The sequence below is a fragment of the Eublepharis macularius genome, chromosome 1, assembly GCF_028583425.1.
Source record: "Eublepharis macularius isolate TG4126 chromosome 1, MPM_Emac_v1.0, whole genome shotgun sequence".
In the NCBI taxonomy this organism is placed as follows: Eukaryota; Metazoa; Chordata; class Lepidosauria; order Squamata; family Eublepharidae; genus Eublepharis; species Eublepharis macularius.
The window spans coordinates 27,634,913-27,655,636 of NC_072790.1; positions in this window are offsets into that span (position 1 = coordinate 27,634,913).

The window sequence follows — 20,724 nt, forward strand, 5'->3', positions numbered from 1 at the left end:
TCAGGATCTAACTCTCATGCCCACCATTAATGTTCCGCGACCCCGGAAACTGCCCGGGCTTACATCAAACTGGGGGGTTTACTGGTAAACCTAAATGCGCCTAAGCTTCCTGATGGCTGCCACTGGATATGAGGCAAGGTCCCTAACAGTCCACTCCCCCATAACTGGGAGAGATCCACCAGCTCAGCCATAACTCCCACAGACCAACTGGTACCCCAGCCTAGAGACTGCCGGCTACACCCGGTTGCCAAGAATCAATATCCTCCCTGGAGGCATAGCTCAGAGGAAATCCGAGGGATAAGCTGCACCATTCCATCTGCAGGCATGACTGGGCGCTGCCTTAAAACATAAACGCCAGGACCAGTCTCCAGAACCCTCCTCAAAATCATATGCCACTTGGATCAGGGTCAGGTATGGGCACCACTGCATAACTGTCCACATGAAGTGGGCTGAGGGGTTATCTAGTTCCCTCCTCCACAATCCAACTGCCATGAGGACTGGAGAATTCCAATCATATATGGTTTATAGTAAGACTCCTGTACTGGCTGGTCAATGGGCCACTGCTCAGCCCACCAGTGCCCCTGAACGAAACCCAGAAGCCATTGGGCCCCAAGGTAGCAGACACTCCAAGGAAACTCCACTTCTAGGAGCCAACACCCTGGAGATAAGGCTCAGTTCCCCACCAACTGCTGGAGCTCCCATTAAAAAAGGCCAGCAGCCGACTGGCCCAGGTGCAGTAAACTTTCTTAAGTCTCATTGACTTGCCCCCTCCTCAGGTCCACCTCATCCTTCTCCTCTGCTTCCTGAAGAGGAAAGTTAACCCCCAACATGCTGCTCCCTTTATGGCTGTCCCTTTAGGACTGAGTCAAGTAACAACCCGGTGGCCAAACTGCAAAACCCAAAGGCAAGACCCAAGGCGATACAACCCAGGAGCCTAAACATGGGAGTCGAGAGGCTGTCGCCTGACCCCCTGGCGCCGCCATAGCCAGGCACTAGAGGCCAGTGGACTTACCTATCTTGTCAGTCAGGTCCACTGTCACTTTAACATGACTGGATTACAGCAGCCCAGGCCAGATCCACTACTGGCTATTAATTGTGCTAATCTGGTAGAAAGATCAGATCACATCTTAGACTTCGGTGCCCTGCGTGACAGCTTTGCCGATTTCAGCAGATGCAATAACACAGCATGTCATTAGGTGGCCCGAGTGAGAAAACCTAAAAAGAAAACAGCTCTTTAGGCCCACAAAGGCTGCAAACTGAGCAGGGAAAAGGGGGAGGAGTGTAACCAGCCACCACCCTGGGACTGTAGATCCTTGCTAAGCCAGTAGAAATAATGTGTGCAGCAAACCACCCTTCAGATGACTGCAAGACCCCCCTCCCTTCCGAGCCTCAGCCAGGCCTTCACTGCTGTAAGTACACTCTCCAAATAATGTGAAAAAAGTGAGGGAGGCCTAGATAGGCAGGAGGCCTGCAAGGGCTGGACCTAACCCTGCTTCAGCCCTCTTGACTGAGAGACACTGAGAGCCCAGTATTTCCCTCCTCTTCTTGGCCACTTCATCATCCTCAAAGGAAGAGTCTGCAGGGCCGCTTTGCAGGAGGCCTGTTTTCTGGCTGCCCTTATCTGGGAGGCATGATGGAAACGTACAGTAAAGTAATGCAATGTACTGTAAAATGACTGCTTTTAGAACTTCAAAGCCCAATAGGAACACAGCACCCCCAAAGTGGCAGCACAAACACTGAGTAAGGCTGCAGAGGCCTCTATAAAATGGCCGCCAGTGCAAAGAGGCTAAACAGGCCACCGTGAGACACACTCAAAATGGTCACTCTCAGCACAGGATAAGCTGCAAAAGCTCCACAAAAATGGCTGCTACTGCCAGTAAGCAGAAGGCAAATGAGGCCAAACAAAGCCCATACACAAAATGGCCACCCCGGTGCTATGCATGCTATAGATGCCTTCACAACATGGCCACCATTGCCGGGAAGCTAAGCAGATCACTGAGTGCCACTCTCAAAATGGCCACCCTTGCACAGGATAAGCTGCAAAAGCCCTACTAAAATGGCTGCTCCTGCCAGTAAGCAGGAGGCAAATCAGGACACACAAAGCCCACACTCAAAATGGCCACCCCCAGAGCTGTGCATATTGCAGATGCCTTCACAACATGGCTGCCACTGCCAGGAAGCTAAGCAGGCCACTATGAGACACACTCAAAATAGCTGCACCCAACTGAATCAACTGCCAAGCCCTCCCACAAAATGGGGCCTGCTGCCTGAAGGCCTTAGGCCGAGCTATTAGCGCTTGAAATAATCCCTCCCAAGTAAGTGTAACGGCAGGGGAGGGAAAAGCCTAGACGGGGGGAGGGGGGCTACCAGCATCCACCCTGCTAGGCCAGTAGGAATAAAGTACGAATTAATCCTCCCTCCAGATGGCTGCAACTCACCCCTGTGGCCTGCAGCGAAACCTGTTGCTGAGGCTAGAAGTACTCTCTCCCAACAAAGTAAAATGGGGGGAGAGAGAGAAAGGTGCCTAGGTAGGCCCGAGACCTGCAAGGGCTGGTATCACCCTGCTTCAGCCCTCCTGACTGATAGACAACAGGTCCCAAATGTAAGTAAGAAAAAGCCTCTGCCAAACCACTGAGCCTGGCGCTGGGCCCTGGCTCTCCTCCTGGAGTCTGAAGGGAGCAAGCAGGGGAATGTCACCACTTCTCCCAGGCAGCTATCCCTGCACAACCAGGAGGGCCTTCTGCAAAACAGCCTCCGAGGAGCTTGGCTGAGAGAGCTTTAGGTGGGCTGTGCTCAGGCTGAGCATGCAGAACAACTGCCAGCCAGCTGGGTGGAGTTGCCCCATAAGGCTCTGTTCTCTACGAAGCTGAAGCTGGTTCCCAGTTCCCAGTTCCTTATTCGTGGTTCCCAGTTCCTTATTCGCAAACCAAATAAAAATGTTGTGGGGAAATTGAAAAGCTCTGAACCCCATAATGAAGTTTTCAGGGGCACATATTATACGCCTCCAGATTCAGAAGACTCAGCACTCTAAGTGGACCTATACTGGGTCATCCTACAAAACCCAGATCTTGAGCAAACAGCGTCAAAATAGGATGCCCCCAGAACAATTCAATAAGAAGAAAGGGGCGGCAGCTGCAGGAGAAAAAAACTTTGGATCACCCCAAATCGCACAGTCCTGAACTCCAGAGACTGTCCCCTACAAGAGGACATGTGCTGGTTCTGATCCAGTCTCTGGTTCCAGAGTTGAGGCCTACTATTTCACCGTGTACTTTGCATTGCTGTGAAAAAGGAAGTCAGAAATATAAGAGCCCTCTGCACCCCCAAATAATCTTTGGATCACCACAAATCAAACAGACCTGAGTTCCAGAAACTGTCCCTCACAACAAGACATGTGCTGGTGCTGATCCAATCTCTGCTCCGGAGCTGAGGCATCCTATTTGGCCTGCCTCCCAGAACCTTCTATCAGACATTGCTGTGAATAAGGAACTGGGGAAAATAAAAGCCCTCTATGCCTCAAAACAATCTTTGGATCACCCCAACTCACATAGACCCGAACTCCAGAGACTGCCCTCTGCAAGAGGACATGTGCTGGTTCTGATCCAGTCCCTACTTCTGGAGCTGAGGCCTACTATTTCACCTTTCTCTGAGAACCTTGTATTAGACATTGCTGTGAATAAGGAACTGGGTCCTCTGCGTCCACTACAAGAGGACATGTGCTGGTTCTGATCCAGTCTCTGGTTCCGTAGCTAAGGCCTCCTATGTGGTCTACTTGCAAGAACCTTGTATTAGACATTGCTGTGGATAAGGAAGTGGGGAAAATATATACCCTCTGAATCCCCAAACAATCTTTGGATCACCCCAAATCACACAGCCCTGAACTCCAGAGACTGTCCCCTTCAAGAGGACATGTGCTGGTTCTGATTCAGTCTCTAGTTCCAGAGTTGAGGCCTACTATTTCACCTTTCTCTCAGAACCTTATACTTTACATTGCTGTGAATAAGGAAGTGGGGGAAATATAAACTCTCTGCACCCCAAAACAATCTTTGGATCACTCCATATCACACAGCTCTGAACTCCAGAGACCGTCCCCTACAAGAGGACTTGTGCTGGTTCTGATCCAGTCTCTGGTTCCGGAGCTAAGGCCTCCTATTTGGTCTGCCTCCCAGAACCTTCTATCAAACATTATTGTGAATAAGGAACTGGGGAAAAGATAAGCCCTCTGCACCCCAAAATAATCTTTGGATCACTCCAAATCACATACCCCTCAACTCCAGAGACTGTCCCCCAGAAAAAGCTATGTGGTGGTTCTGATCCAAACATTGGTTCTGGTGCTGTGACCTCCTATTTGGGCTGCCTCCCAGAAGCATATATTGGGAACAGATTCTGTCTCAAAGCAGACCTGGTCTTTGGTCTGCTCAAATTTGGAGCCTGGACTAGAGTGCTAGAGTGCTTTTGTAGGGGACAGTCTCTGGAGTTCAGGCTGTGTGATTTGGGTGATTTGAGTCGTAGAGGGCTTTTATTTTCCCCAGTTCCTTATTCACAGCACTGTCTGATAGAAGGTTTGGGAGGCAGGCCAAATAGGACGCCTCAGCTCCAGAAGCAGAGATTGGATCAGCACCAGTACATGTCCTGTTGTGAGGGACTGTCTCTGGAACTCAGGTCTGTTTGATATGTGGTGATCCAAAGATTATTTGGGGGTGCAGAGGGCTCTTATATTTCTGACTTCCTTTTTCACTGCAATGTAAAGTACAAGGTTCTGAGAGAAAGGTGAAATAGTAGGCCTCAACTCTGGAACCAGAGACTGAATCAGAACCAGCACATGTCCTCTTGTAGGGGACAGTCTGGAGTTCAGGACTGTGCGATTTGGGGTGACCCAAAGTTTTTTTTCTCCTGCAGCTGCCGCTCCTTTCTTCTTATTGAATTGTTCTGGGGACATCCTATTTTCACGCTGTTTGCTCAAGATCTGGGTTTTGTAGGATGACCCAGTATAGGTCCACTTAGAGTGCTGAGTCTTCTGAATCTGGAGGCATATAATATATGCCCCTGCAAACTTCATTATGGGGTTCAGAGCTTTTCAATTTCCCCACAACATTTTTATTTGGTTTTGCAAATAAGGAACTAGGAACTGCAAATAAGGAACTGGGAACCGGGAACCAACTTCCGCTTCGTCCTTTCTCTGCCCTTCCGGCCTGAGACCCAGATACCATGGAAATGCTCTGTCTCCTCCTCCTTCCAAGGAGGCAAAGAGCGGCCCCTGGCCTTATCAGTGGAAGGTGCTGGCCCGGAGAGCCGTATTCTTGCGCAATTACAAAGTTTTTTTGCAGCCCCCCCCCCCGATCCTCTGCTGCCACCTCCAGTTTTAAAAGACACATAGTTAAAAGTACACATTCCGACTGAGTTGAGACTTACTACTTAGGTGTCTATTTGTTATGATCATGAATCCTCTTCTCCCTCTTTTTACTGGCATCAGCAGAACTAAAACTTCATATTTTTTCCCTCAATTTGAGTCAATTAGTGCTACTGTGCCATGATACTTGGAATATCACCTAATGGTAGAAATAGTGTGATAGTGTCCATTTCAGTTTTCCTAAAAGTGCCAATTGTGCCAAGCAGTTCACAGATTAACAACTGGAGATACAACAATCAAAACTTCAACAACCAGGCCCTACTATATTAAAGGGCTACTGCATAGGTGCAAAGCTGCTGGACATGAACTCTGATAAATACCATCAAGACAATTTGATATGGAACTCCCCTCACGTCTAATCAGGGGAGTCGAGCAAGGTAAGTTCTCCTGGTTGATTGTATTTGTGTTGCAATTTGCAGCAAGCCTAAAAGAAAATGGTTTCACTCCAATGTTCAGAACTGAGAGCCTCTCTACACAAAGCCTCTTACATGAGGACAGTCAAGCGTAGGGAGACTCAATGTTAGCCGGAAAGTGTAGTTTAAAAATGTCAGGGCTTGCCGCGACTGCCACTGGGCGTGGCACTGGGCGGTCTGCACCGGACGTCACAGGGGGGCCAGGGATTCTGCAGGACCCTGCTCTGTGGAAGGAGGGGCGGTATACCTCACCCAGACTCCCTCTCAGTCCACTCGCTGGCCTGCTCAACCTGGCCTGCTTACCCCCTGCATCCTCCTTCATCTCCTCCTTCCAGCACTCTCCTCCAAGCCTCCACCCTTGCATCCTACTGCTCTCACTCCACATCATCACTCCTCACTCACACCCACCACCTCAGAGCTCTTCCTAGCCACCTTATATAGGGCTTCCTTTCCCCGCCCCGCCCTCCTTCTAGGCTCGTGCCATCTCCTGACTTGGCCCAGCTGGGCCTTCCCTCAGGTGTTTCCCTCCTACCACTAATCCCTTCTTGGCTTCCTTGCCTTGCTGGCAGGGTGGGATTGAATGCGAGCCATCCCCAGCTGAGGTCTCCTTGGCCTTGCTCATGAGGAGCTGCCCCAGCCGGCTTATGTGCTGCTGAGCCTGGCTGGCCTTGCTCGCGAGGAGCTGCCCTGGCCAGCTTCTGTGCTGCCTGTTCACTGATGCCGGGCGGGGCTACCCATCTCCTCCCCCAGAATGCCTGTGGCAGCTCCACATGGAGGGGCTTGGCTCCTAGCACCTCCTGAGCCAGGCTGCTGTCCTCTAGCCAGGGGGTGGCTCTGGGCTGTAGTGGCTGCTTCTCCTCCTTGGAAGGTAAGGGCTCTGTTTGGGTTGTTGCTGTGTCCCTATTCCCCCTGCCTTGGCCCTTTTCCTCTAGCCTGCTTAGCCCCCTCTCTTCCCCCTGGGGGGTGGGACTAGCTGGCTTCTCCCTGCTCCCTCCAGCCTTCTGAGGCTTTGGCCTTTTGCCCCTTCCCCCTGGAGTAGGCAGGTTCTGGCTCTGTTTGCCAGACAGAGCGGTTGTACTGCTGTCTCCTGGCTGCCCCCTGCCGCTGCCTGTCAGCAAGTCTGGGGGCTGGGCTGCTGACCCCGGACAAAAAAGACATAGCCAAAGGCTCTGTCAATTTAACCTCTCTACACAGAGCTGGAGGAGATCACTCCTCAGAGGGCTTGTTAATTTTATCTTCGCCTCCATCTTTGCCTTCCCAGCTAACATTGCATCTCCCTACATTTGAGCATCCTTGTGTAAGATGCCTTTTGTAGAGAGACCAGGGCTTTTTTTTAGCGGGAACGCGGTGAAACGGAGTTCCAGCACCTCTTGAAAATACTCTGCAATAGTGCGTGAAAATAATATTATTTCAAATAATCCCGTGTATTTATTCCTCATTTCCCTCTTGAGAGTTCTGCCACCTCTTTTCCTGTAGTAACGACACGAGACAGGATCTGGATGCAAAGTCTGTCCCTCCAAAGATGGAGGCGAGAGTTTTATTAGCTCGTATTCAGGAAGTCCCGGATGCCCAAATATGGTTATAGCAACAGGTACAAGTTACACATTCCATTCTCAGCCAACTAAGCGAAATATGCTGCGATCAGACTTTTGTCTTATCTAGGAAGTATAATGGAAAGAAAGGTACATCATGAGCCTCTGAGCATAGGAGAATGTTACTTAGAGTGTATGGGAATGTTGTGCTCTGTGAATGGTGAGAGACTTAATGTTACACATTTAAACTACTCCCTGAGTCTTCCCGTGTGGCATGCCAACTGACCAGGAGATCAGGAATGTAGAAATGTAAAAGAGCAATTAATGGAGGCTGTGTGGCATGCCTGCTCCGGCCTACATTTTCCCAGAAAAAAACCCCTGAGAGAGACTATAACCGTGTGTTACGGTGCTCATTGGGTTCCTGTTGAACTTGATACAGGCGAGGAAGGTACGCATCTCCATCTAGGGACACTGCTAGTCAGACAAAGCAAATTGTGTTTATAATTGAGTCTTGACCGTATCAGTCCTTTGTGGGCTCATTAGGTTGGACCCAGCCAACTTTTTCACTCACCTTTTCTCAATTCTGCTCCCTACCATAGTCCTCGTCCCACCTGGCTTCGTTCCATGATGCTTCTCAGCATAGCCTTTTCTGGTTGTCTTCGAGGACCCCCTCCTTCCTCTTTAGCCAGGAGAAAAGATGGTTGTATTGTCAAAAATCCTTCTTACATTATAAATCTGGAGCCCCGGAGATACTGCCTAACATTTTAGTTTTGTAATGAAACTTTGATCCTGGTCTGATTCCCCATGTTTCTTGAAGCAAAGGACATGGCACTCTTTCTGAAAATGTTGGATTTATTATAGATTTATACACAACGTAAAAAGAACTAGAGGGCAGTATAAGATATGGTAAAAGAAGGGTTTTTAAAAATGCAAGTTGATGTTAAATTAATTCTCAGTTTTAGTACATTACAGACACGGAAAACAGTGGTTTTGTTATTATTTGTATGTCTGAATAGATAAATGTAATGCTTTGTTGATACCTCATCATCAATTAAAAAAAAATCTTTTAAAAGTCTTAGAGGCACCAAAGTTTTGTAAGAGCAAGATGGAGCTTTAGGATTTATTTATTTCCTTTATTTTTACCCCACCTTTCTCCCCAATGGTAACCCAAAGCAGATGACATTAATCTCCTCTCCTCCATTTTATCCTCACAACAACCCTGTGAGGTAGGTGAGGCTGAGAGCATATGGCTGGGCAAAGGTCACCCAACAAGCTTCCATAGTTGAGGGGGGATTGGAACCTCCCAGATCCTGGTCTGACACTGTAACCACTACACCACTATACTTGCAAAGCCCAGCAGCCTGCAACGTTAGGGATAATCGTGAAGTCCAGTCCTTTCAGATTTCACAATTGAGACTGGGTCTTCATTCCCTTGGACCACTCAGGGGACCGAATCCTCCACGGGATTTCTAATGTATTTATTTTAATTTTTTTGATTTACATGATTTATAGCTCACCTTTCTCACCGAGACTCAACGCGGCTTACATAGTGTAAGTCAATAGGATCAATGGCTGAGGCATTCAACAAACAGTGCACTAAGGTTTGGATTGCAGAAATTGAAAACAAGCCGAAATATTGTCCAGAGCTGAAGCAATGCTGAAACAAAGCCTAACGATTTAAACATGATTTGTTAAAAGATGCAGAAATGACACAGGAGGAGATTGGTGACAGCAACAGGCAGTTCGCAGTAGTATAGTCTACAGTCCCTTTCCTATTACCGAAGCATCACTATCTGAATAATCTTCTTATACTACAGCCCAACCAAGTTCCAGTCTGAGTTGATCCTGGAGCTTAGAAATAGTCCTTTGGTGGTAGAGAGTGCCTTTAAGTCATAGCTGATATGGCAACTCCTGCAAGGGGGGCGGGTCATGGCAAGAGACTTGCAGAGATGGTTGTCCATTGCCTGCCTTTGCAACTCTGGTCTTTGCTGGAGGTCTCCCATTCAATTACTAACCAAGGCCAACCCTGCTTAGCTTCTGAGAACTGATGAGATCAGGCTCACTTGGGCTAGCCAGGTCAGGACAGAGATAGTCCTTTAAATGCATCAATTAAAGCCCAGAAGATCAGATCACCTCCCCCAAGTCTTCCTAGACAATGGGGGCTAAGTTGCCAGTCTCCAGGAGGGGGCTGGAGATCTTCTGGAATTACAACTGTTCTTCTGAGATCAGTTCCCCTGGAGAAAATGGCTGCCTCGGAAGGTGGGCTCTGTGGCATTATACCCAGATGAGGCCCCCTCCCGTCCCCAAATCCCCACCCTCTTCAGGCTCCACTCCCAAACCCCAGGAATTTTCCAGCTTGAAGCTGGCGACCTTGGGGTGAGCTTGGGGTGGTTCTGCTGTATCCACTCCTGCTCTGGGGAAATTTGAGCTTTGATGGAAGGTGGAAGTGTCAAGAGAGGAGAGAAATTAAACGGGATGGAATTAACCCTCCCTGGAGTCCCCTCCCGTCATTCTGTGTCTTCCCTTTATGTTATCTGCAAATGTTTGAATAGGCCCAAATTAGTTACGAATATTGTTAGTATGATGCAGAAAGTTGGGTATTGTTATTAACAACAATGAGAACATTTGATTTATATACTGCCCTTCACTATAACTTAATGCCCACTCAGAGCAGTTTACAAAGTATATTATTATTCTCCTCATGACAATCTCCCTGTAAGGTGGGTGGAGCTGAGAGCCCAGGTCACCCAGCTGGCTTCAAGTGGAGAAGTGGGGAATCAAACCCAGTTCTCCAGATTAGAGTCCCATGCTCTTAACCACTACACCAAACCGTAGCGTGTCTCATTCCTATCATTGCCCAAGGTCCATAGATACCTGACACATTTCTGGCACCATACTGGAAGAACATCGTGGTCCAGCATAGCCAGAGTTCCTGTGGCTCATAGGCCAAGCCGTGTGGCACCAGAAAATATGAACATAGCTCATGGTTTTGGTTAATTGTTTTAATGGCATTTTTTTCTTTTATAGTAGCGTGCTTACTGTGACCCATTTTAGAAAAGAGGGCAATAAAGAAGAACAGAAACAAAAAATGATGTTTAAAAATAGACTATATGGAGATGTGGATGACATTATGTTTAAGCCTTCTAGAACACAGAAGAGCACGGGGGAGTAAATGGGATCCGTGTTCTATAAATAGCTTCAAATGATATTAATGTAAATGATAGAAGGGAATTAGTCTCACCAAATAGCAGAACAGGAAGTCAGCCTAGGATGCACATCGAGGCTAAGATTTCCCAGATACGACAGCAATGGGGAAGGCCCCAAGAGAAATGCAACTTCATTGTAGATTAGATTAACCTAATATTTTAGCGGGAATTATTTATCATAGAAAATACGGGAATATGTTTGTGGGGGTTACTTACAATGGTAAAACTACCACAACACATTAGAATGATTTACAGGAGGTTGGCAACAGACTTTTTGTTTGGTTTGGTGTACCCTCAGTACGCCTGGATAGCCTGGGTGAGCCTGATCTCATCTGATTTCAGAAGCTAAGCAGGATCGGCCTTGGCTAGTCCATGGATGGGAGACCTCCAATGAAGACCAGGGTTGCAGAGGCAGACAATGGCAAACCACCTCTGTTGCCATGAAAACCCCATCAGGGGTCGTCATAAGTCAGCTGTGACTTGAGGGCACTTAAGGGCACTCGAGGGCCAGAGGTGGCTCCGGGGTTTTCGGCGCTTGTGGCTGGCCTGCCGGGCGCCCCCCCCCCCCGTGCGTGCACGCATGCAGCGGCCTGCATGATGACGTCACGTGACGTCATCACGAATACAGGTGCACCACAGGCCCAATCACTGTGGCGGGCGGCTGGGTCGGTGTGCGGGTGGCCTCTGAGCTCTCCCGCTCGGTTGCCTGCGCCGCCGCAGACGCCTGCCCGTGGCTGCTGCACCCGGCCGGGGACATGTGCTGGTGGCGGTGGCGGCGCGGGGCGGGAGGGATAGGAGGCTGAAGCTCTGTGGCGCGCGCTCCCGCCCCCTGCCCCTCCTCTGGCACTCCCTCTGGCACCCCGCGCCTGAGGCTACTGCCTACCTGGCCTCAATGGGCGCGCCGGCCCTGTCGAGGGCACTCTCCACCACCCCCTCAGTAAACTCAAATTAGACTTCCTCCTTAGTTGTGTGTGTATGTAGCTGTTTGCTTATAAGTCTAAATTTTTTAATTGTATTTATATACATTTTAAATGTTAATTGCAAGATGCGTTCACTGGTTTAGTGTTGCATCTAGATGACGCTTCTTAACGGACTGGCTTTGACTCCTCAAGGCTTTTAGTCACAAAGCTTGAATCAGATGAAAGGAAAGGAAATGTTTCAGGATCTATCTGTTGTTTGCAGTCTCAGGGACCCTATTTGGATGGGAAAGTGGCATATAAATGTTTTAAATAAATAAAGACATAGTTGGGACTTGGAATCGTTAAATGGGGGAGAGCAACTGCAAAAACAGCTTGATGCAAATTCTGGCATTACCACTGGTGTGTGTGTGAAGGAGAGAGGGCAAGTCTCTCTACCTTAATTCTGGGGAATTGGGATGCCAGGTGGAAGAGGAGAGGGAATGCCAGTTTTTCCTTCATGCTCTTGCACTCTGTGGGGCTTGCATTGTCTCAGAGCCTCGCTACAAGTGACATCTTTCACGCGAAGGGCACTTGATCATTTTCGCAAGTCTTTTTGGGTACTGAAGTCCCTCTCCCACACCCCTTTTCCTTCTGTTCCTTCCCCTCTCTGTTAGCACGGCTGCCTGAAGAGACGGAGAAAGCCTACGACAGCAGCTTTTGCAAATCGTCTTGCTCGGGGAGGGGGGATGCTCTGGAGAAAGCTGACATGTCGGTGAAGTCCTCCCCTCTCTGTTAGAACTGTTAGGATCGCTGCCTTAAAAGTCAGAGAAAGCCTGCGTTTGCAAATCGTTTCTCCAGTCGCAAGCCTGCTCTCAATGATCTTTGGGGGTGGGCAGCTGCAACTTTGCAAATCGTCTTGCTCGGGGAGGGGGGGGGATGCTCTGGAGAAAGCTAAGAAAGTTGCAGCTGCCCGCCCCCAAAGATCATTGAGAGCAGGCTTGCGACTGGAGAAACGATTTGCAAACGCAGGCTTTCTCTGACTTTTAAGGCAGCGATCCTAACAGTTCTAACAGAGAGGGGAGGACTTCATCGACATGTCAGCTTTCTCTAGAGCATTCCCCACCCCCCAGCAAGATGATTTGCAAAAGCTGCTGTCGTAGGCTTTCTCCGTCTCTTCAGGCAGCCGTGCTAACAGAGAGGGGAAGGAACAGAAGGAAAAGGGGTGGGGGAGAGGGACTTCAGTACCCAGAAAGACTTGCGAAAATGATCAAGTGCCCTTCGCGTGAAAGATGTCACTTGTAGCGAGGCTCTCAGAGGGACCAATTCCGGCCAGTTCCTAAAGAATTAGCCCCTCGGAGACACTCTTCACTTCCAGTTTGAACCAGAAGTGATGCCATTTGTGCCACGGAACACGCATGCCATCTTGCTGCATATTCCATCTACCTCCCCACACCTCCCTCCCTCCTGGCCAGTGAGCTGGGGGGGGGCAGGGCAGCTGGAGGCAGGAGATCTCCCGCCCTCAGTGGGGGACTGGCAGCCCTAAATTGAGTGGAAGAAGTGAGGTGTGTCTGTGTGTTTGCATCACAGAGTGTTGCTACGTTATATTATGGCTTACCTTTCAGGGCTGAAGTAAAGATATCTCTTTACTGATATCTCTGATCTCAGCACTGATATCTCTGAAAATGTTTTTATATGTTAAAATGCAATGTAAATACAGTTTTGAAGCCACAGTGAAGTTCAATGATTGCTGCAGCTTCCAGCACCCATGTCCTTGTCCCAGAGAACTAATTCTAGGATGAAAAAACATTGGTTTATAAGGCACCGACAAGTTCACGAACCTCTTTCCCCCAGAATGGAACTTGTAAATTAAGGTTACCTCTAACTCCTTTCTTAATTTCTGCACCATGATTGAAACTGGCCTTTCTGCAGTTATTTTAAGTTTTGAATGGAAAAAGACCTTTTCAAACTTGTCTTTCTCCCTTAAAATACTAACAGCAGTGCGAGAAGATTGATTTTGAATAGCAAAACCAAACAGGGCACAAAGGGTTAAATCCCCTCTCGTCTTCCCCTGTGACCCCAATCCAAATTGTAATCCTACACAGGGTTTACTTTTCAGGAACTGATAGCCGTTCTGTAATCTTCTTCATAGTGCTTTAACCTTAAGACTTGCATTGCAAAAAGGCAGATCATAAGAATAATAATGAGGGGGAAACCCCAGACCGCCATTGATCTTTAAACATGATGTAGTGTTGACCTCAGCATTGCCCCAAAAGAGAAAAGGATTTTGCTTAAAAGACCAAAGGGGCAAGTGGGTGTCTGGAGGCCAAGTGGTAAGAGAATGCAATATATGAGGCCTTGTGAAGTCTTGCATGATGAGAAAACGGAGACAGAAATTTTAACTTACCATTCAGTCCTTTTCAGTATATCTGTCATGAGTCATCATGACCCAAAGAATTCTAACTTGGTTGCACTTAAATGGATCCTGGCATAAGAGCTGAACTCTTTCTGCACTAGTTAATTTTGCCGGTTCGTTCCCCCAAATGCATCAATTTATTTGCAACTCTCCACACTTTATTTTGTGCCATTAGTAGTGAGTCTGCAGCTTTTCCCTGCGTTTTCTACAAGCACTTTTCCCCTGACTTTTTTAAAATGTCATTTTACAGTCAGCACTCCCCAGCCCCCCCCCCCCCCGCATAATCTTGATGCTGCCTTTTAGCACTTGGCCCTCTTCTGCCCCTCTCCTACCCCCTGCCAGCCCACTTCTTTGTGATTGGCCACTCATCTATCCAGCCACTCCCTCTTCCCTCCTTTCCATCCCTCCTCCCCTCTTCCCTCCTCTTTTTTCTCCCCCCCCCCAAAAAATCCAGCATTGGATCGATGCACCAATGGTTTGCAAGTGGGCAGGAGGTGCAGGATTCCTTAAAGTTTTCATTATTTTCATTTTTCCATGTTTGTAGGGGTTGGAATATTGTATAGGAGGAAGTATAGAGCCCGAATAAACAAAGAGGGGGCTGAGAAGGAGAAGTTCCGGAAATAGCAACCCCGGCCTTCAGCATTCCAGCGATGCATCACAATTTAGCATGTACAAAAAGAAAAAAAAATTAAAGGGCTGGCACTCTGATGCCAACAATGATGCCATTCGTGATGACAGCACCAGTGCTCTTCAATTCAAATTTATCTGAGTAGGAGCAGAATAAATAAAGCAAAACCATACCATCATTACATGGAAGAAGTGCAGAGGGAATGTGGCCAAGCCTATTGCACTGGTTTGGGCTTGACTTCTTGAAAAAGGAAGAGTAAGTGTGGAGTGCTGAAGAGGCCCTGGTGTGGTGTAGCTGGGTAGAGTATCTGGGTAGGATTCTGAGAGACCCAGATCCGCACTTCTACCATGGAAGTTCACTGAGAGTTAAGCTACAAGAGACGAATTAACCAAGGAGGAGCACGTGAAAGGAGTCGCAATGTTAGCCAGGAAGGGAAGAGATCGGAAGGCTTTGTCAACTTCCCCTCTCAAGAGAGCCAGGGAACCAGGGAGATTGCTGCTCAGAAGGTTTATTTATTTCCTCTTCACTGCTTAGAAGGGGAGGTGAAACTGACAAAGCCTTCCGGAGGCAAAGAGGAAATTAACAAACCCTCTGGGCAGGAATCTCCCTGGCTCTGTAGAGAGGGGAAATTGACAAAGCCTTCTGATCTCTTTTAAAACTCCGCTTCCCGGATAACATTGCGACTCCTTTCATGTGCTCCTCCTCTTGTAATTTGTCTCTTGTAGCTTGGCTCGGAGTGATCTTGGGATAGTCGTATTCTCTCAGACTAACCTACCTCACAGGGTTGTTGTTGTGAGAAAATGGAGGTGGGGAGACTGATGTTCTAAGCAGCGTAGGGGTTCTGTTGGAGAGAAAAGGGAGATTTAAATACATAATGCTATACGTCCCTCTCCAGAAAAGAAATACCAGAGAGTATGAATGAAATTGGCCTCGTTCTGTGCTGTTGTCCAGGGTGCAGCTTCAGAACTTCGTTGGATTATATCTAGGCATGACAGGGCCGGATCGATAGGGGGGCAGGGGGGTAGCCTGCTGCTGATGCTGCCAAAGAGGGGGCGCTGGGCGCAGCTGCCAGCTGCCGGGAGCACGCAGGAGCTGGCGGTGGCAGCGCAGGCGGCTGCACAGAGGGCTGGGAGGCTGTCCGCGCCATTTGTCTGCCCCACCAACAAGGCCGCCCCTTCAGTGGGGCAGGCGAATGACACAGGTGGCCTCCCAGCCCTCTGCTCAGCTGCCCACGCTGCTACCGCCAGCTCCATGGTGCACCGTGTGCCAGGGTGGCCGGCTTGCTGTGCGGCCGGTACACCCCGCCCCTGCCTGATGACATCACGGAAGTGACGTCATCACGCAGCACCGGGAGTGCACGTGCGCTGCGTGCACGTGCAGGGGTGGGGGGAGGCTGGACTTGGGTTGCCCTGGGCACCGGCAACCCTAGATCTGGCCCTGAGGCATGAATAGGGTCTTCCTAAGAAATGTTATCAAGCCAGTTTCTCCTTCCCTCTAAATCCCTCTGATGTTTTTGCCCCTGGCAATTGAGGGAGATGCAAAACCCCCCAGATTTCTCTGACAACTCTAACCAAGACCCTTTTTGTTTCCCTAAGGAAGTTCCTTGGAGATTTTGCCTGAAGAGGAGCCAGAAATCTGATCTCAAATATCAGCAATTGGCGACAACTTTTACCAACTTTTACTTAGTAAAACTTTAGTAACTGTGGTAAAAAAGCAACAGACCTTCTGGGTGCTGTTTTGTCTGAAGAAGAAGAGAAACCGGGTCGAAGCTTATATTGGCGGGTCCGTGCCATAGTGTATGAGCGCCCCTGAGTACCACAGCAAGCAGAATTGTGCGAGTAATGCATGGATTCCTGGCATTTTTTCAGCAAGACTTTTTTGTTAATTAAATAAGATCTCTTTAAAGAAGAAATAAACAAGAGAGGAGCTGTGGGGGAGCCGTAACACAACTGGGCACGCCAAACACTCTGCTTATCTAATAGGAGGAGGAGGTTTGCGTCTACAGTTGTAATCAAATGAATGATGGATTTTCACATCGTTGTGCTTCATTATACTTACTTTTGAAAGCATTTAACCTTTCCAAGTTGTAAATGAGCTGTTTGCTGAACTACCGCATTGAAATGTCAAGATTCAGAGCTCCGGGATCAGACGGCAACACTTTCTGTGGCTGAGAGAGATTTATTTTAATATGTGTTGCCACACTGGCATTCTACTTTCAAAGAAAATTAGATGGTATTTTTGTACTCTTCCTATCCTCCAAGGAGCACTGGTAAGACTCCCATCTGCCCACGTGAGGCAGGGAATTACCTGCCCGCAGCCCCAATTTCCTGCCCCCGAGGAACTGAGGAGGGAGAGAAAAAAGGGCCTTCACATAGTGACAGTCTAAAATTTTCCCCTAGTCTCTATGGCAAAGACCATAGAGACAAGGGGAGGCAGCCTAGAGGGTCCCCCCAAAGTGACATTGCATATTCCCCAAACTCTGACCTACCCAAACACCATCTGGCAAACCATCCAAAGCTCCAGGCAGTGTGGGGAGTTATTTCTTTTTAGCCCCTGGAAGTGGTATGGCTGAGACAAGGTGACTTACACAAGACCGCCAACTGAACTTCAAGGTTGGCAGGACAGAGGGGATTTGACCCCAGGATTCTCCAGTGCACACCTAGCACTTTATCCCTCGTGTCATGTCACACTGGCTCTGCTGATAAAAGGTGAACTTTGGAAGAACATTTCAACTGCCCATTTAACAATCCTTAATGGATGGGTGATGGATGGGTAGCAAGCTGTTTTAGTCTTTTGCATAGCCAACAGCCCTGCTCAGTTGGCTGCTTCAACTTGCACCAGCCTCCACAAGCTTTCATGCTTCGGGACTGCATAATTTCAAGATGAAGAAAAAATTAATACGAGTGTTTTATGCATTCCTAGGGGGGTGGCTAGCTATAGCAGAAGCGCCACGGTTAGAGGCATTGTACCAGAAAACGGCAAAAACAGAAAAGTGAACTGACTGGCCTCTCAAGGTTCCTGGAACAACTAAGTTCTGGTACTTTTTGAACTCCCTTCCACATTGGTCAGGATACCACCTCTGGGTTCGGAAATTCCTAGAGGTTTGGGAAGTGCCTGGAGAGGACATTTTGGGACGGGGAGAGCTCAGCAGGGATGCGATCCCATAAATTCCACCTTCCAAAACTCTGGGGGAATTGATTTCTGTAATCTATAATTTCAGGAGAATTCAGGGCTTTTTTTCAGCTGGAACGCGGTAGAACGGAGTTCCGGAACTGCTTAAAAATGGTCACATGGCTGGTGGCCCCGCCCCCTGATCTCCAGACAGAGGGGACTTTAGATGGCCCTCTGCGCCGCTGAGCAGCGCAGAGGGCCATCTAAACTCCCCTCTGTCTGGAGATCAGGGGGCGGGGCCACCAGCCATGTGACCATTTTCTCTGAGGGCAACCCACTGAGTTCCACCACCTCTTTTCCCAGAAAAAAAGCCCTGGGAGAATTACAGGTCAATTTGGAGGTTGGAAACCCTGCTCGTTGGCCCTGACTGGCCCAGATGCTGGTGAATAGAGAGAGGTTGCTTCCTATGCCACAGTGCTCCCGGGCGAAAGGAGCCTGTATTACCCGGGATGCTTCCTGTGCCAGTTGCCATCAGGACGAGCACTTTGGGCAGATAAAATGCTACCTTTTCCTGACGTTCGGTATGACCCATTCCATTACTTGGAAGCAGTTGCTCTTCTGCCTGCAATTTCATGGAACTTTCATCCGCAAAGGAAAGTAGCATTTTTGTGATGTGTTTACAAATAATGCTTATGCAATTTGTTGAGTAGTGCAGGAGATTTATTTACTTCATTTCTAACCGGCTTTTCTCTCCAACGGGAACCCAAAGAGTTACATTATTCTCCACTCTGCCATTTTATCCTCACAACAACCTTGTGAGGGAGGTTTGGCTGAGTGTGAATGGCCAAAGGTTACCCAGCAAGCTTCCACAGCTCAGTGGGAATTCAAACCTGGGACTCCCAGCTATTAGTCCAACACTCTAACCATTACAGAATGTTGGCTGTCACAGTTGACATTGTGAGGTAACAACACACAGTTAAATGCAAAAAAGCAATATTGTAACACACACAGAGATATCTTTTTGCAGCTCTGCAATATTAATAACATGTTGGCTAGCTGCTAGCTTCACTGGCAGGTTTGGACATGCCTTCTACCATTGTGGGGAAAAATTCAACTGGCTCTTGAAAGAGGAGGGTGAGCGGGCAGGCATCGCCACCTGCTCGGTGCCTGATTCTGCCCGCGTGAAGGGGGGTGGGTATTATCTCCTGCTCCACGCCTGGTCTCGGCCGGATGAAGGGGGATGGGCATTGTCTCCTGCTTTGCACGTGATTCCAGCTGTGTGAAGGGGGGTGGGCATTACCATCTGAACCACTCCTGATCCCGGCTGGGTGAAGGGGGGGCAGGCATTACCTCTTGTTCTGCGCCTGATTCCGTCCTGGGATTCCCGCTGCGGCACGCTCTCTGAAGGGGTGGGCTGCCTCAGCTGGGCTTCCTGCCACTTCATTGCCCTCTGGAGGTGCACCAGGATAAGAGTTGAGTCGTCTGGAATACGGCTTGCTTTTTATATAATAGGATGGGTGGGAATGAATCAGAAAACAGATGGGCTAAACTTGGTCACCTTGATTTGGAATGGACCATTTTCCTGAGTTTCCCCAGAAAATGTGTGCTTTTCCTGAGACTTCCTAAAGCAAGCTTGGGTTGTTTAGGTGGCCTCTGCCAGTCCTTCTACCTGCCATTGATCTCTCTCCTCCCCCCGCTCTTGCCAAACTTACATTGCAAAGGGGGAAGAAAAATGAAAGAAGCAGGAAAGGGCTCAGCTTTTAATTCTCCTTCTGTTGCCAGGTAAGGGAATGGTGGTTCCCGAAGATACTGAGAAGCTCTAGCTAGCAAAACCAGAAGAGATGTCCTCACCTGTGCCCATACTGGCTATTAATATCCATTCCATAGCCGCATACCTCTGTAGTGCTGTAGGCGTGGTCTACAGTTGATGAGAAGAGGGAAGGGTAGGCGTGAACTTGCAGGGTGTGTGTGATCCTCATCTCCAGGTGATGATGTCACTTCCAACATGACCCGGAAGCAACAGCATCATGCTGGGGCTGATTCTTTACCACCTGGACAAAAAAATAGCGTTTGGGGCCACATGCTAAAGAATTGGCTCCAGCATGACCTCTTGCTTCTGGGTCATGCCGAAAGTGATGTCATCATGAGGAGCTGAGGACTGCACTTCCCATTTTGCTGGCTTGCCGATCGGCTGCTTCTACCGATCAGCTGAGGATCTGAAATCAGAGGCTTTAATTCCCAGGAGTTTGCCCACCATAAGTAGGTACTTGGCAGGTCTACTCCATCTCTGCCTTCTGGTGCCCTCTGGTAAGGGCACCACACCCCATTCTTCCTCCTCAGGAATTGGGATTTCTCCTGGCACTCCACTTAGGGTTGCCAGGTCCCTCTCTCTTCCCAGTGGGAGAGGGGATCTGGCACTTACCTTGTTCTGGCAGTGTGTCTCCTATCGCATGTGCACTTTGCATGCACGTGCTCTCAGCACATGTGCAATGACATCATTTCCAGTGGTGACATCATGACGCTGGCTGTGCAAGCACTCCTGCACTCTGCATGGAGTAATTCGGCCCATTTGGGGCCAAAATTAGCCACAAACGAAGCACGGGAGCATAACATCACTCCCAGACGTGAAGTCACACCCCCTGGGAGCACACGCACGGCATGTGTTCCTGGGGTGCCTGCCAGTGGCAGGAGACCTCGGGCACCTGGGAACCCTAACTCCACTGCTTGAGCTGCTTTTAAAAACATACAAAATATGTGGAAGGCTTTTGCAAACAACTCTTTGAGTGCCCAAGTGTGGTTTTGGGGTTCCTATTTGAAGTGCTGTTTTCCGGCTTCAGCGTCTAAGAATAACACAGGCATACCAAGCAGCCGCTTCTCTCTTCCGTTATTAAAAAAAATGTGGTTATGAAATGGCTTCACTCTGAAGAGACATTTAAAAGATGAGATCTCTTCAAGTATGAATAAAGGCGGCCCTTTTAATGTTAGTAGAGCTCCATTAAGGTCCACCTGGGCATTCAGTTGTTGAGAACCAAGCACCCCAGTGCAAGCCAGAAGTAGCAAATTCGCAGCAAGTCTTAAATGTAGCGTGAGAGATTGGAGGGGGGGGCAATAGCAG